This window comes from Varroa destructor, unplaced genomic scaffold (assembly GCF_002443255.2).
Source record: "Varroa destructor unplaced genomic scaffold, Vdes_3.0 BEIS01000002.1, whole genome shotgun sequence".
NCBI lineage: Eukaryota > Metazoa > Arthropoda > Arachnida > Mesostigmata > Varroidae > Varroa > Varroa destructor.
This window is the reverse complement of record NW_019211455.1, coordinates 33,890,926-33,909,619: the sequence shown is the minus strand read 5'-3', so window position 1 is coordinate 33,909,619 and position 18,694 is coordinate 33,890,926. Positions and strand designations below refer to the sequence as shown.

At 39.0% G+C, this 18,694-nt stretch overlaps 1 protein-coding gene across 7 annotated transcripts in view; it reads left to right on the top strand.

The window, feature by feature from the left end:
* The first annotated feature begins 13,913 nt into the window (after nucleotides 1-13,913).
* Nucleotides 13,914-18,694, top strand: part of LOC111244546 (ferric reductase 1) — a 37,739-nt gene continuing 32,958 nt past the window's right edge. For 6 of the 7 annotated variants that reach the window (XM_086978545.1, XM_086978546.1, XM_086978540.1 and 3 more), the window contains exons 1-2: nucleotides 13,914-14,050; nucleotides 14,211-15,454. The gene's annotated coding sequence lies outside the window, so the exon portion shown is untranslated. The remainder of the gene's footprint in view (nucleotides 14,051-14,210; nucleotides 15,455-18,694) is intronic. The other variant, XM_022791772.2, reaches the window with a different exon arrangement.

Sequence of the window (18,694 nt, the reverse complement as noted above, 5' to 3'; positions counted from 1 at the left end):
GACGAGCGAGGCGGTATCATCCTTCACTATAGTGCTAGACCCTGTATGGCAAATATTGTGAGAACTATCCTAAAAAATTTTGAGTGGGAAAAGTTGCTTTGCTTTCAACGTATTCTCTAGATCTTGATCCAACAGATTATCGGTTTTTCAAATAGCTGGCAAATCGAATTCGTAACCTTACATTTCGCAGTAAAAAGCATTTTGAAACTTGGCTAAACAAATTCTTCTATACTAGGCCTGAAAATTTCTAGCAACAAGAAGCACACGAACTGGTTGAGGGATAGGAAAAATCGTGGACAGTGACGTCAAATAAATTAAATTCTCATCTAAATTTGGACAAAGCTTCACATTTGTTAGGTAAAAAATGTGACGATGTGCTAATTGTTATTTAACAATCCGAAAATAATTTTTCCCCCATCCGATTATGCTACAAAGCATTACTATCTGAAGTACTAAAATATTAAAGAGAGATTTAATTAAATTAAATACCAATCTTTCTTTCAAAGTGTATCCCTTTTAAACGATATAATGTTACGGATAATAATAATAATAGAAAACGATCTAAACACGTTCTAACGTAAATCCATTTTAGTCTATATCAAAACTTAATCGATTTTAAATATATGAACTTACTCTTCGCTATACAAGCATGAATTTAGATAAAAACAACTATTGGACCTTTGGAAAACGATGGAGCTATTTTAGAAGCTCTTTTATGTATATCTATGTTTGTGTGTTTGCAATTTATCTCTGAGCAAACCAAATAAGCGCATTTTAATTTTGGTTTCCCTTATTTAAAAAAAATGTACCCACATTTACGATATCTGGACCCCTACACCGTCCGTTTTGTAGATCGTACGAGAATAATGTTCTTTTTTTTTCGATTTTTTTCGCCGATCGATCGTCACACCTGTTTACAAAATAGGCCTTAATGAAGTATTGACAACTTATTTAGTGACTCTCACCTATCCGCGAGTTAACTAGACGGTTTCACTAGAAACGAATTATCAGCACATATCGCTTAAGAGTGGCCTTAAGAGTGCAATAAGAACAATATCAATACACAGTTTTCTCTTTCTAAATGTGCAACATACCAAGCTACTCTAAACTGGTAGCTGTGTTTATTCTTCTTGCACATAACAACTATTTCCTTTATTATTGAATAACATTGCGTAATGCGTTGACTTTATAGAAGTTCAATCTTACCAAGTTCATCCCGCTATGAAGTCTGAGAGTCTCATATGTAAGTCTTGAGCGAGTAAACTAGTTGACACATATCGCAAAATTCAATATTAATCAGGTCACCGTTGTTTAACGTATATAATGTTTAAGTATTTTAACTTATGTCCAAAGAATTTCAAGAACAGACTGTCTGTTTCCCGTTTTGGAAGGCTAAAATAAAGGGAATAGATAGTGCGTTTACTTGATCAATGCGAAGGGCACTAACAAGCTGAATGATAGCGTGAATACGTTTATTCTATTCAGAAAGTACATATTAGTCTCCCTTGAACACACTACTAAAGTAAAAAAGTTACTTCTTTCAGGACTTGGTTAAGAACACAATGAGTTTTTTTCCTGCACAGAATTGCCAATTCGCTATTGATAAATAGAAAGGTCCATCATAGTATCGAACTGTAATTACAACCAGTAGGATCGTTTTAGTTGATCGTTGAATATTGGTACAGATTAGTACAGAGTACCACATTTCGCTTTGAAGAGCTGAACTGTGTCTCCCCGCAAATTAAGGGTGTTGAGCAATTGCTTTTGTTACGATACACCCTGCAGCACCGACAGGCGAGACAGTATCTTATCAAATGTTCTCAGTATTCAAATTTACGGAGTAATCGGTGGAACACTTCCAAAGTGCGGTATAACACATCACCCAAAAATGTGCCACGAATATCGTAAAAGGTGCTTATGTGTGGAGCTTTTATGTCCGTCACAGTGGTTTTGATTGCATTGTTGAGGTATTAAGGTGCCGTCTACCAGGCAATTTAGATGTTACAATTTATCGACAATGGATTTAGATTGACAAAATTAAAACAATGAGGATTAACATTGTAGACTTCAATAGTTAATTTGATCACAGAAATACTCCACCAGTTTTGGTGTTAATAACAATAATCATATTCAAATCTAAGTGTCTCTCTAAGTGCCACAACTCGAACAATAACACTAACAGTAGCAGAAGAAGTTATGTTGGAGATACAAAAGAATCCTGTGATATCACAAAAAGTGCTACGAACATTAATAATAGCACATGATGCCGACGGAAGAGCGGCGCGTGTTTTTGAATATAATGGATATTTCTTCAGTTGCAGGAAATTTGACTAATTTATATTCTTTATCATTACAAGTAAGTAGGTATAGGTGTATAGGTAAGTGTACACTGCTTGTTTAGATTTTTTTTATCACCTAACAGAGATAAATGCTCTTCAATCATTCGTTTTGTGGTTTTAATGTAGCCACAGATGTGTATTTATTTTAAGATAATATTCGTACATTACGACTCGGTCAACTGGATGTCTTCAGTCCCCGCTGAGTACTTTTTTCCTCTCATTTAGTCCCATGCGTGCCTGAATTTTTCCATCCAGCAATTTTTTTTTAAGAAAGCTCAAGCAATACAGTATGCGTTTCCTTTATGTAGACCGAGTATGGGTCATAGCTCCTATGATTGGACTTGTTTCCATCAAGACCACCATCTACTGATGCTCAATTTTCCTCTCCCGGTTTTTTTTGAAGAAGTTAATATCTACCGTCTAATAAAATTGTGTGGTTAGCGGCACCGGATCGCCAGGTCTCTAGCACTTTCAAGCAAGCCAGTTACCTGCTCAAGGGCAAGAGACAGCTGTGGTCTAACTCGGTTTAGCTTAAAGTGCACGAATGTTAGCACCCAGGTTTGATGTATGTAAGAACACCATATTTGTTCATTTCGGCCAAATTAGTAAGCCAACAATTTGCACCTGAACAAGTGCCACACGATTTGAGCGGAAATCAAAAATGGTAACGTACAGACACTTGCTGTCACGCCACAAATGTGATCCATTCTTGGCCTGGACTATGACTCTGATGTAAACGTAGACCTATCCTAGGCTATTCTACGATTGTCTGTCTAGCTTGGATGTTGGAGCATTGTATGACCTGAATATCTAGACGGACACATACGATACTTTGTCTCACGCTTTCACTTTAGTCGACAACGTTGTGTGTTTACCGAATCGCGCGACCGAGCCGCCAACAAGCCTATTGGGCCTCAGCTTGCTAATACGTTAGTCGCACGCTTCTTCTTAAACTTCGATTGTGAATATCGTTGTTGCTCACCCATTAGTTCTGAAAAAGAGAGAGAACAAGTGGCTTCTTGGTTGCTGTGGAAACCCAAAGCCCCTTCTGAATCCTGATTTTGCAACATAACCCAAGTTCCGTTAAAGCTGCTCTTTATTGGCTTAACTTGCGTACCTACAACGATTTTAACAGATGTGAAAGTTAAACTCCAAGTGCTCGGAAGAGTTTTTTTGAAGCGTGCCAAAGCCTTTGGAGCCACTCTACGTAATAGACAGCGTAGATGCTAAAGATAACATTGAACACTTCCTAAAATTCTACGGGCCGTTAACGGTGTTCAAAAGCTATCCAGTCTATAATATTTTCAGGCGTTATGTTGGTACCAGTTGGGTAGTGGTATGTTGCTGACCTAACTTTGTGCCACCACCAACAGATGAAGTTGATATCTAGCACAGGCTTTCCCCATTATTTCGAAGGCTTAAGCAAGGGTCGGCTTCAATAGTCTCCGAAATTGACCACTACTTGTAGTTTGATTCCCATTAGCACCGTAATACCGTAATAAAAATAAATCATGCGGCTAATTTTAACCGGCAAACGGCAGAGTAAGAGCATTTTAGATTTTCGGTTACTGCAATGCTATTGAAACAACTTCAACGTTGAATCCGAAAACTACAAGGTACTTCAACTGCGTTATAATATGCATATAACAGTGCGAATAAATTCGTATAGTACGTATATTATGACTACACTATATGTGAGATTTCATCTTACATGTAGTGTAGTCTATGTGCCTTCAAAATCAAATAGACCAGGACTGAGTGCCAGCGAATGTATTTATCACACCCCGGTGATTAGTAGTAAATCAATGTCAGAGAAGAGTGTTTGATTGACCGAATAATGACAAGTCAGGCGTGAGATTATCTGTTCAGGAGCGTCATTACGAGGAATAGTAATAGTATTATTGTTCAAGGAACATGTTTTGACAAAGCACGTTAGCACAAAAATAAGTAGTTCGTACATTTCAATACCTAGTTAGAACTCTGCTATAGATGATTTTTTATAATTAATTCATTTTTTAAAGTTAGGTATTTTGGTAAACTTCAGTTTTACATTATCGTCACTGAATTTGCATAACGCACAATCCCAACTTGAATTAATGAACTTATCAGCTGTTCCCTTCGAAATGCTATACCGTATATGTGCATTTACCCTCTCATTCCGGTAGAGAAATACTTAAGTCCCAGGAATTTGAAATCCTGAGATAAACGGCTATCCTGCCGTGTGACTGTTGTTTTTCTTATATCTCCACATTCATCTACGTTACTGCGAAGACTATTGGTTTTGTTATGAAACGTATTCCACACTGAATTGGGATCACGAAACCTCTTATAGACATTAAGGTCAGAATATTTTTCTTCGTGTTATATGTCCGGTACCTATGCCGTTAAGCATTACTTCAAACGGTAGCAGTAATCGGATTAATAATATTACGTGGTATATCTACAGTACTGCTAGGTGCGTCGGGCAGTCTTAAAAAAGGGCCTTAAAATTTGTCTAACAATATTTAGAGCATAGGTGTCCTTGGCTAGATTACGGTACCACACTTTCTCTCATTGGGATGTGTTTCAAAGCTTGCAAAGCCATACGAAGCTACAATGCAAACATTTCGGTGGAACAGAGCGTATTTGGTGAAAAGCAACATAATATCCTATCGCAATTCTTCTTTGCCGATTGAACTATTTAGTCGGAATTTAAATTAACTAGAATACCATACATATTACCATATATACCATACATATTTCGAATGTAGAGACTCTCTTCTTATCAAATATACAGATCGCGACAAACCATCGAAGGCAACGGCTGCACGCATAAATAGACAAATGAACATGGCTTTAATTCCACACCAGTTATTATAGCTGATCTTTGCACTAGACAGCCTTTTTTTGTGGCATCTCGGATCGTGAAAAAGTGCGGGATCGTTGAGCGACTGATGCATTTTGTTCGACAACAAAGCAGCTTCAAATTATGCGCGAAAATTGAATAGCTCCTTAATAACTGGAGTGACTCTGAACAGGTAAAGGGCACAGGATCGTACTGGATGCAGTGGAAGACCCTGTGAACATTTGCAAACGTTCCTTATTCATTATCTGCATGGAGAACAAGCTCATCAGAAGACGTGCTGACAGTCATCCATATCATTGAATTCGAGGCATATAATTTTTTTCCTAAAACAAATAGACGATGCTATCGTGTACGATGGGCAAGCGTTCAAATTCAACCGTGTTCCAGATGGTAAAGTGATCATAGGTTGCGAGATTGGGACGAAATTTTAGCAAAAAATGTTTGTATTGTTAAAAAAGAACGGCGGAACGCCACTAAACGTAAAATAGTTATCTTGACTTGAACGGAACCCCTAGGTCGTTGCCAAGGTTTTCTAGCGCTGCGTAACTACGGAGTTAGCTTTGTTCTGAAACATGTTGTTAAGAAAGGAGAGAAACGCGGTCGAGGAAAGTAATACACATTGACTGAATACTGTGACAAGCAGAAATATTTCCAGCTAACACGACGAAAAGTTAGCCTCGTACTTCGTTTTACGGTTGTTTCTGTGTAGATGCTTTCTATGCGGGAATAAAAGATCAAACAACGCACCATATGCAGACTTGCTAACTTATTTCACCAATTGTACCTAACCGTATATGTTGACGTCTACAATAATGACTCGTTTAGTAGAACTGTCTGAGATTGTTATCTTATTGCAATCTATGGGAAATAGATTGAAGCAAGATTGTTTGCCCACAACAACAATACGCTGCAGCTAGCTAAACTAAATCAACTGCCAAAAATAAATTTTCTTTCAACCAAATAACCTATATCAAAACTTGTACAATAACAGGCGAGCGTTGCATAATCAGATGATGATATAATCTGTATTGCACGTAACGGTAGAATGCTCCAAGGATTTCCACGATATCATAACGACTACCACGAGTCTGCCCGTTTTGTTGCCTAACAAGAGAGACGATGTTTCGCTTAAATTCTACAAATAACGAGTTTTTTTCTAGGTTTGATACATACAATGGATCTAACTCATTCTGTATTATTGGCTTGAACATACCAGCATATTCCGTTAGCCAACTGTACATGTACGTGGGTATAGCATTTATCGCAAAATGATCTAGGCAGAAACATTGCCGTACAATTTGCAAAAGATTGCGTTCTATACCCTCATAAACCTTTTAGAAAAAATTCAATCCAGTGTTATCTTTCCACATATTTCCAAATAGTTCCAAATACCAACGTTTTACGGTAGGGCTGGTTCGTGGACGAATGACTGTTAGATTTTCAAACACTCGGTTCGAATGAAATTTCATTTTACAACAAAACGCAGCGGTTTATTTACATACAAATAACAAACTTATCATGCATTTGCTGTCGCCCTCTATGGCCTTCTCCTATCTCTCCGCTGATTTATTTATTCCATCTCGCCAGAAATGTTCAGGTCTGGTGTTCGAAAACTTACCCAACCAAGTTTCGACAACCTATTGGAGAGGGGTCTGGAAAATATGTAGGGTGCGAAAGAACCTAGCTTCAAGCTCCTGCAAAACGGGTTTCACGATCTTTGCCCTGTACAAGTTGCTATAGTCCTAGAGAAAGGTGATCTTGTTACGTCCATCGGAAGGTTTTTCTGGACAGCTTCGTCCACTCGGTGCAACTGCACCGTGAAAAAACGTTGTCAACATCTTTTTTCCCAAGTACTTGCCATTGTATAGGGCCGTTCCAGTTCAGTCAAAGATAAACTATGTTTTTTCGGCATGGAGGCTTGCTTTAACTCTAGGCTGGGGCGTATTAGCTGGAGCTACCTATTCTGTTGTCTGCTTTATACCAACGTGGAGAGACCATTTCCTACTTGTCGATCATAATTCTGTATAGAAACCTGTCATTGTGGTTGTGCGCTGCTCGAAACTAGGCGGGATGTTGAGAGGCAATAAAAAACCGTGTTTTATTTTGTAATTTTAGTTGGTTCATGGGGCATCTAGGCTTACATTTTTTAAGAAAATCCTATAGATCCAAGGTGCCTGTGTCTTCATATGACTACGATTTTCTTTCTCGTCAAGTTAATTAGTTGCCTGCCGGCCGTCAACGTTGTTTTTAATCGGTCTTCGTCAACCCCAAATGGTCCCAAATTTTCATTTTTGGCATAAATTTGGTTCCGTGCACAGTGAAAGTTAGTACATTCACTGATGATAAATTATTTTCATAAAGTATATGAAGGTGAACACAGAGCGAAAAGCTAGAAGGTAAAGAGAACATTAGTAAGGCGAACCAAAAAAAATTGTTCCTTTACTTAATACAAAAGAATCATCGTCGAAGGTAGTTCATAAGCGGATTGGACATAGTAAGGCACTATACGCAAATTAGGGTGAGGTCAACAAAAGCTGAAGCTGTTTTTATCTTGGAGTGCAATGACAGCTCCAGGCTTTGCAATCAAGCGAGAACTACAGTGTGGTTACTATTTCGAAGAGCCGCACATCACTGTAGAACTAGCAATACATCTTTTTAATTTCACTGTTACCTGGTTACTAGTAAGCAAAGCGGGTTAGATGCAAATTGGATAGTCTGGATGACCGCGTAAACCTTCAATTGTAATGATGGGTCATACCGAACTAGTCCTATCAATGTTCACTGTCGACTGCTGATCTCACGTGTGAAGAAAGGTAACGGAGACGACCAGAAGAGCAAAATCATCGCGTAGAGGTAGCGAAATAAGGTTCCATCTTAGAGCTTTGGCGAATAATAAAAGGGGGTCGAAGTTTAATTCGGCCAACGCACGAAGTGTATTTAACGAAATGTGATTCGGTGGCAAGAAATTTAGAGATGCTTTTTTTTTTTTCTATGGCATTAAATTAAGTAAGGCTGTGTCGAAAATTTTCTAAAGCTCATTGCACTGTAACAATTTGGTAGATAAGCTAGTATTATTAGGAAAAATAATTCAGTAGTAAAACAGGTAACAATGTTGATATGCGGATCATACTGCTATTTAGGCCCGCCACGAGCCATCGAACTCAAGCAATAGAGCAGTTTTACACTGAATTCAGATAGTTTATTCAAATTTGAAAAATCTCGTGTCCTTGACACCACCTGTTTGGTGAAAAATAGGCAACTTGTATGCCAAGCGCTATCGCAGGCGCAACATAACATCATAGAGAAACGATTTTTTACAGAAAGCAACCTTCATGAAGGTGAGACAGATCAGAACATCTATTATACATATAGAATTCCCTGGCAAAAATCAACCTTCATGCCACTCCTGTCTGTGCTTCGATAGCTAGGCCACTCTTATATTAGAACTAATTAGAGACAGTTCATCATTATTAGAAATACATAGCTACCTACCCAAACGGTATATTCTTATTGCTAAAGCCTATTTAACAGGCATAATTAGGACTGCTAACTTTCAATAGACCAAATTTTCCAAATACATCGTTTATAAAGAGCATAATGAGATTCAAGGAAACTAAGCTTATCATTGATGTCGAATGGTCGTCACATGTTCGTCCGGATCGCTCGACAGAAAACATCACGGCAGTATGTTACATGTAGCCGTGACTTTGGAACTATTCTTTCAGTACTGAGTTCAAAAACGTATCATTTTAGGAAGCACTACGTAGTAAAGGTCTCCGTAATATCCAGCCAATTTAATAATTTAAACATAGGAACCATGTGCCGCAGAGGGAGTTCGTCAGTCAACTAATTGAAGAACATAGAAGAAACGGTAATATTTTCAACAAAACTATTTTGAGCGACAGGTAAGTTTATTTTCGTGTTGATACCTTCGCCAATAAGCAAAGTTGTCATATTTGTAGTGATGAAGACCTACAAGTGTTTTCTACAGAGAAAGGGCGTCTCGAACCAGTTGCGCTTTGGCATCATGAGACCATCTTTCGTTGAAGTCATTGCCGGCAATGCACAAGCAAGCAGTAGTAAGCTCTATCGGAGCATGACGATCCAGTTTTTCGTGCTTTAAATAAATGGAATAGATTTCAAATGCATATGGTTCCTGAATCATCACACTGAACAATGATGTCGCTGCACGGTCCTTGGAATTCTATATCAACAAACTCCCGAAGGAGGAGATCTGAGAACTTCCAGAATGCAAATGTGTCAGCCAGACCGAAAATAATACCTACCAACTATATATATATATATATATATATATATATATATATATATAGTGTCTATACGATTCAGACTGCCCCCGTAGAATGGTCACAACCTGTATCCACTGGCATGAAAAACAAAAACGTGAACCGCTGTGACTAAGCTAATTTCTTTGGATTCGTTTAAATCATCATATCCTTTCATATAAATAAACGCCAAAGCAATACACGATCTAAAAATCTGTGTTTTAATTCTATCGCAGTACGTGCTGTTAGGGTTTGTAGCTATCAAATATAAAACGCCACTAGCTGTCCGCTGCCGATCTCGACGTGAAAACCTATATTAAAGCTATATTGTGTTAAAAGCTATTAAGTTCTTCCACAACGGATAACTGCCGATGTGAACTCGAACTACCCTTCGCGTTAGGCTCATTGTACAACATTAATCAAGAGTATTCAAATTAGGTAAGCAACGGCAAAATAGGAGCAGGGCGAAGCCCACATCCGAACTTGTGTTATAAGCTATTAGGTTTCGCGTGGCGGGATAACCTTTTGGCGTGGTCCCAAACTACAGCTTACACTGGGCGAGTGTACAACATCAACGAATCGGTTTAGCTAAATAAAGTATACGTCCAGGTGCGGCACCTAAGTCTTATGGCTTGTTTTTCTCTGCAGTAATAAAAATGAATATTTTCACGCATTCTAGAAGTGTTCTTTACACACATTATTCTGAAACGAAGCTTAAACCGTTCATAAAAGGTTCGCACAAAGGGCTCGTTTGAAAAAGTTCTCTTTACGGATGTGCGTATGCTTCCTTGAGAGCACGAATTGACGTTGTCATATCGAGACTCGATAGGCTCTCGCTTCATAATGCTCTATATACATATATAGTAATTCAGCGAGTCCATACCAGGGTATTCGGTAGCCATGTGTGCTCACAAGCAGTCAACTTTGTGATAGCCGGCTTGTATGAATCAGCGTTGGGAAACGTATGGTCTTTTGTCAAACACTTCAGTTGCCCAATGATTTATAGAACAATAAACTATAACGAACTTTCAGCTCATTGAGTTCGCTTTTTTCTTCCACTTGACACTTCACTCAAACTATACGTATTCGCCGGGAGTGTACCTTTACCTGTAACAGACACGTCCTCTAGATTGCAAACAAATCGTCGATCGCTTCTACAATGCAATATCTATATAACAATCAAATAATGCAAGACAAAAGTCTCCTTTTCAAAAAAGAACCGAAGACGACCTGTTGTTTCATTCTTGAGAGAGCTGAAAAGGCGTCGCTTTACAGGGTATCAGTTTGGTTTTGAAGGTGTGGTTCAGCTCCCTAGCGAGTCATCTGGACGATGGTTCGTCCACTTATTTCTTTGCTAGCTGCCTAATTGAAACAGAAGTATTATCAAAGACGCAGGTTTGCATCGATTAACTGTCTCTGTAGCGGGCTTTCTGTTGTGTTGTACTGAAACTTACTTCTACTTTTTCTCCAGCTGCGCATACATTATCGGCATCATAAACTGCCTGATTACTGCTGCTAACATTTTTGGAGCAAATCGTGCTCGAGCTTTTGCTAATTGGACGAACACCTATTTTCCAGAGCGCGTACGTTTCTCCCCATAAAGCATGATGATTATCCTTCTTGGCAATCTGTTCGGTAACCGCTAGGAATATACTTAAGAGGTCCTAAATAGTGAGTGCTTTGCATTTCAAACGTTACAAATGCCCATAACATTGAATTTAAGCAAAATTGTTCGTTTTTCAACATTTTTGCGACTGAGCAAAAGAAATGTAATTTCTTTCCAAAATTGTTGAGAACTGACGAGGTATAAAGTATTGCGCGATGTGCTTCATATTGTTAATATGGATAAATGCTTTCTCTGTAGTCATTTCTTTCTCCAGAAGGACGTATTCTTAACACGGTTATCGGCAAGGTGGTCAATGAAGTCACCTTAGCCGGTAGTGTACCTTCCTCAGTCGGATGAACATCTTCTTGTGGAAGTAGTTTTTCGTCTCATGAAGCTTAATGCAAATGAAGGTAAGCTGAGCTTATTGTAGCAATCTGTTAGGCATCCGTTAACAATTTTTATCAATTATTTACTAGGTTTAAATAATAGCTGCAATATGATAATATAGATATAATTTTATTTTTTTACGCTTTGTTTCGCCACGAAATAACTTCTCCCGAATAGTTCAATAATTAACGAAATATCTTGATGCGTAAGCTAGGAAACACCACTTCAAATGAAACTAACGTGAAAAGCTTTTCGGCTTATCATCATTATTATTATTACGAAAGCTATATAAAGGAACAGCGGAGTTATCGCGTCAATAAAATACTCTTAACTTAGTTCTACAGTCACTGCACATGCCTCGGTCGTCCAAATCTCGATTGTGCTCCCGCCGGGTTCAATGAAATTCGGCAGGCCACAGGACGTCTTAAATAACGAACGAGAAGGATTCTAATAAGGTAAGTATTCAATGTTAGCTAAGGTCTCAGGTTAGTTTATGTTTGTTATTACGAAGTCGAGATCTACAGAATACACGCAATGTTGCTACGGGTTAATGGAACAACCAAATCATAGGACAGGAAAAAAAAAGCCCTTGGAACATTTCAGTAGACGTACAGCATCACTGCCACAAAATAACCAGAACCTTGTGTTGACTGAGGCCAATCACTAAAGAAGAATAGTACAATAACTGTATCAATCTAACGGGGGAAATCGAGATATTTTCTTATCAGTGGAATCGGTGTTGCCAGATCTCAGAAGAATACGTCCTTTTGCAGTCAAACTTCTGTTAAGATTAACTTGCATATAAGGACTTCAATTCAGTCAACTTTGAACAGATTGAGGGTTAGGTGGCGCAGAGTTATTGCAACATAACAGCGGTTGGTGTATCTTCAACCTATAGTTCACGTTATGAATGAACTTAGTTAAATCAACGGTAAAAGGAGCCGAGGCTCAAAACTCGTAGATACGTCTATATATATATATATATATATATATATATCCATCAATTAAATAAGACCATTTAGAAATTTTACACTTAGTCGAATTTGACCGAAAATGGTTCCATACACCAGCTAAATATCTGCGTGCTGCTGCTTTATATGAAACCGGCCTCCAGTGCTTTCTAATAACAGTACATGTGATGACAGTGTCGGTAGGGGAACATTTTTAAACTGCGGTAAAAGGGAACGCATTTATTGAGGCTATTATTTGCTTTACGATTACCGTTGCAATTGGGTTTGGTATGCTTCGTATGCTTTTTCTCACTATCTATGTCACGTGCGGGTCCTGCGCTTATGTTCAAAGCACTATGTTACCGAGATGTGAGATGTTCGTAATTTCCTGTCCGGTTCTGACCTGCCCTTTGACATAGTGCCTTGCGTTTTCAATTGGATTTAAGTCGGATGTGTTTACTTGTGGCATAACCTGAACACCATTAACGATAGACGCCTCAGAAACACACTCTGCTGTGACATAGTTGTCATACGTGAACACGTAGTTCCCATTTGGACAGCACTTTCGTATCTGGCGCAGCATTTTTCGTCTAAACTACCCTTCTGCACTGTCGTTCTTTCATAATACCGCTGATGAAATGTAGGATTCCTACACTGTAAACAGAAATAACGGCCCACACATTATTATTTTGCTCCGACGTTTGCCCTGCTGAATTACATAGAACTGGTGAAAACTGTCGCTAGGCATGTTGAGCGCTACTACCCAAAATCTCAAAATACGATTCATCAGAAGAACAGACCCTTTCCTTATCCAATTTGGAATTTTTTAGCATGTTTGAAATGCGCATACTTCCGTACACAATTTAGCTGAGGCTTTCTAGCTGGTTTACGGTAACTAAGACCATCCGCTTTGATACGACGTTGAAGGGTTTCTGTGGACATGGTGATTCTCTGGCGCTCTCTGACATAGTTGAGAAATTGCTACAAATTACTTATTTTTAGCCTGACTATGTTCCCGTCTTTTTGCTATGTTTGTACCGTTTGATTTTTTATTCGTCGTGTTTGTTTCGATGACAGAAGCACCTTACACCTCAACCTCTGGGGTACATGTCAATTGTACGCTTCGATATTTTAACTCAAACTCTTTTTGTGATCGACTTCGCTGCTCTTTCATGAAATCTTTTCATAATCACATTACGAATTCAAGTTTGGGCACAAAAGCACGAAATCCACTTCAAAATAGTCTATCGTTATAACAACATCGTTATCTCTAAATCTATGAGAGTAACGATACTTGTTGTACTACCTATCGGTTAATTAATGTCTCCCTGTATACGGAAGAGGACGAAATCGAATACATAAATTGTGCATAATTGCTCAAATACTCATACTGTTGTGGTAAATGGCCATTGCACCATACATCTCGGCAAATGCTTTTCTTTTCGATGTGCACTCTACATCGATAACCGATCAAAAAGGACGAGGCCGCATGTGGTCACTGTTAAATAACGAGGGTTGTTTTCAGGAACTAAACCGCATTGTCCGCCAGGCAACGGGTCACGCCGGACAGGTGCACGTACTGTCTGGGTACAACAAACGGAGATGTGTGCCACGACAAAACGAGAGACAGTTGCTACAAGGTAAGGAAAAGGCTCAATATTTTACGCTAATTCAACGTCTCTGTTTCATTCGTAAAATTCGCTATTGGAAGCGCCCTAGTCACTGGTGAATGGACAATGACGCCGCTATTCGGCTTCGCTCGAGCTTTGACGGTTGCCATCCCGTACGAATCCGTTCCAGTTGCGTGTGCACGTTTGAGTACTTCTTAAGGCTTCAAATGGCTTATGTGCGGGATTTATCATACACTCATGGCCTACCCGAAGCAGCAGTACAATGCCGTATCGTCAAGGGAAGAGCAAGCGAGACACATCTTCTCCGGCAGAGTCCCGTCGTTTCCGTCCGCCGACATCACTTCGTTTCATTAGCGCTACCGCGTCTACGTGCAAAGAATCCGACGTTACTCGGCCTATTGCATACGCGGCGTAGATTAACTGACTTTCGATCTCGTAAATTCAGACATGTTCGTATCATACGCGTGATCTCACATCGCGTGTGACATAATCGAGAATCATGACTTTTAAGCAACTGATGTTCAGGAATCCAGAGACGCACTATGCCCGTGTGTAATGCACTCTTATCCGTTTTTTTTTAACTTATTTTACTCCTTTTTTTTTAAATCACTTATCCCTCTGTTTCGTGAATTTCATCCGAAAGTGAATTGTATTGAAACTGCGGAAATTGTTATCTGTAAGGCTACTCAGACAATCAATCAAAGCTCAATAAAACCATCGGTATAACTATAAAGAAGTGTCCGTTTTCACCAAAGTTAAAAAAAATATATATATATATGAGCAAAAAGTCACATATGTAAAATCAGACCGTGTTTCACACTCCTTTAGTATATACAGCGTTAGCACGCAAAGCGATCTAGATGCCCATTCGATAAGATCATAATAATAATAAAACAGCTGTTAATATCAAGCGGCACGAAGTGCACTACCCTCTCCGACCCCTTGGATTTACCCTCTCCGTCACAGCAAGTGGTAGATGCTGGCTCCCTGACAGCTGTCGCTGTGAAGATTCGACCGTGCCACTGGCCCCTCTGGATAGGCATCAGACAGCCCTTACCATCGCCAACACCACGGTGCTCTTGGACCAGTAAAACAAACTACCACTGAGCCCAGTTTGACATAGTCACTATCTCCGAAACTGAACAAGAAACCGGTGAAGGCCGAATTGTTAAAAACGGGTTACTCAAAGCGAAAATTATGTACAGAGTTATTTCACGAATTGTTACTAAAGTGTTCCACGTAAAGGAATAATACGTGCGACAAGTTGCTGTGAGTGCGTGTGTATATGTCATACCTGTGAAGGAAATTACTGATACTTAAGAGGATATTATACATTGCAAAATCTTATCACGTGCTTGAAAGAATTTATAAAGAGGAGCTTAGAAATTCGTATGCGCACCTGCTAAAACTAAGGTAAGCTAGACTCTGCGACTGGACAAAATTATTTTGAATAAAATACAACCACTACGACCATATTATAATCGTGCCATTGTTTAAACGTCATAATAATAATAACAATAAAACAACAATAAAAAGTAAAGGAAGTGTTGAACGGTATGCTGCCTACTGTGACAGTTCAGACACACTGACGTATTACGCTATTGAATCTAAGTCTGACCCATTTTGTAATTGACGAAACCGTAAGATCGTATAGGTGTACCGCTTAAACCAGTGAAACTTCTTTATACATTTCAAATACAAAAGTAACACTGTCAAGTGCAAGCACTAACGCTTTCCAATCTAGCTTTTTTCGAAAAACATATTTTCCTCTTGCTGTCGTATGTGAACAACTGCAATAAATCAGAATTTCGTGACGATTAGGAGGGCTAGATCTAAATAGCATTGTCTTAGACATCACTCAATTGTTAGAAGTAGCATTTGCATCATACGTTCGAACCAAACGAGCAAGAATTATTTTTCTTGCTATAGAAGAAAAAATAATGTTTCGACTTCAAAATACCTATATTAAAAAAACACGTTTTTCGTATACGCGTATGCACATACAAACTATACCTCACTGGCGCAGTTTGGTCAGTAACATTACGTAATGTACGCGTATTCTTAGCAAACAAAAAGAAGTAATTTCCAGACGGCACTTACAAAATCATTGCCCCCAACACGAAAGATTCATGATGGTAACACCTTTTATTGAAATGATATATTTTTTTAAATTTTATCCTCTTTATTTCTACATCTCCTTTTAGAAATCACTTTTTTCATTATAAAAGTTATTTAGCACCTCAATGAATGGTACGTGTGTGCAGATCGAGCAATCTGTGTATCAGTTTCTGGGTTTTAGGCAAGATGCTTTCCCGTGGTAGCTTAGTGGGTAATGTATTTGCCAGTTAATCTTAGGGAAATGTTATGGTGCATGTGGGAACATGGAAAGCATTTAACGGTAAGCAAAAAGTAAGATTAGATGTCGGCATATATTAGATTTTTTGCAGGAGCGGCACGACAACAATTTAATGAAAAATTATATATATATATATATATATATATATAATTGTGGACATCGTAAGAAGAAATACACATTTAAAGTTTATAAGAATACGCTGTTGAGTGCTCCAGACTGTGGGCATTTCAAAGCCTTTGCCGACTTTCAACCAAATTACACTGAAAAAGCGGAGCAGCAAAAATAAACGTTTGTACAAACAACGGAACTAACCGAACGATAGGCAGTATTTAGCCTCTTCCAAAAGTATTTACCAAGAGATGCGATGAACACCATGCAGGAGCCCAAAATGTGGCAAGGTGAAACTGTACAAACGTTTTTTTCCGGGGTGTCGCCCAGCTACCCTTCAGCAGCGCTCAGGAGGCCCACGACGAGTTCATACGTGGCAAGCAATTGCAGCTAAATAAGCTAGAACTTAATATCGCGTTCAGAGTCCTTGTGCTTTTAGTGAGCTTCAGAAAAATGACAAGCCTTGTTCTTATTTTTAATTTCGTCACGGCGACAAAGGGGGGACGCTATGCCGATCTTGCCAAAGTGGCTTGGGCCTACGCTCCAAAATGGTTTGATCGCACACAGAACCTGCATTCTCGCTGCCCTATGAGAGCTTGCGCCTACGTCGTTGCTTCCACTTGAAGGGTTATGTTAAAGGCCAGTGGGTAGAGGCACGATTCTACAGCTGCGTGCAAGCCCCTGAGAGCTGGACAAGCTTGCATGTCGTAGATCTCTGAGAAGACGGACCGTTTATAACCATAACTAAAACACCCCAACTTATAAAACGTCGCTAGTCGCAATTGATCGAAGTACTGCAGCAAATCGAGAAGTTTAAATTTTGGAAATGCTGTGCTGCACCGTGCTAGATATAAAGTCACGTCTCTACGGCTTTGATCTAGCGACCTCATGCGGCATGCGTCTACCCTGCTATAGGTAATACATTGCCTAACGGCTAGGGCCTTTAGTCTTTGATCACGTTCAAACTGTGATTGATTTCATATTTATTTTTTGGGGTGCTACAATGTTCAGTGGTTCCATGGACAGTGATTTTACGTTATTTACACAGAGCTTGTTCGTGCTTTATAATACGTTTTGTCGAGCAAATATGCGATTTGCGCCTAAATTTATCCTACGATTTCTCCAAAAGAACAACCAGAGCAGAATCATAAGTGCTTTTGTAGCATTCATTTACAAGCACGTGTTTCCACCACGACTTCACGTTAGGACTTCTCTTTGTAATTTTCAAACATCTCTTAGGTTGTCAACTGAGTTGAAAGGAATTGTTTTCCTTTTTCCGTCTGCATTTACAACTGGTCAAGTTTTATTACCGTTTGAAAGTATTTTTTTTGCTTTACAAGAGTGTCCGCTACGGTCCTCCTGTTAGGATCTCTTACTTTGTCAGGGACCTCTGAGGGTTTCAAACCAAACGACGAATATTAGATCTGGAAATGCTAACAACACACAGAAAACAACTAGTTGAGCGCTACATTTACTGCATGCTCATTGTTTGCGTGTCGCATCCGTAACATGTATATTGCTATAGTGGTTTCTAAATGACTACCATTTCAGTCGATACTGAACCTTTGCTAATCATTCCGTTGTAACTATCGTACAAACAAGACGCAGTATTTGAACTTGACTAATGTCAAAATATTGGTTATCAATGACTGGACTGATTGGTCGCCCAGTACGCCAATGTCTAATCATAGATACTGCAAAATACCTATGCAGCAAAAGGGAGGCGCTGTGGTCATTTTTCCAGTAAATATTTGTTAAACTAATTGGATAAAGTTTTAAGTGGAATAATAAATAACGCAACGTTTCTGTAATTATCGAGACTGCTTTAGGCATATTGGCCATGTTTTTGTGGATGTCTTGCTTCGTTAGCAAGCGATAGGTACCGAAACGACAATGGTTATACTTCTATGGCTCTTACTATATAGATATGAAATCACTAGCTACTGAGCTAGACCGTGATTACATTTTTTTAGAATTTAAAAAAGTAATCGAAAGACCAAGTACGTTAGACAGGGAAGTTCCTTTTTTCTACGAATTGAAGCCACAGCATTGACAGCTGTAGCGGACGCGGCAGACATCGCTTCTGTTCAAATCGAAACATCCATATATATGATGGCATATATGAACTGGACAGAAGCTAGCAGTCCGGGTCTTTCTGCTCGCCGTTTTGGCGAACATACCAATAACAA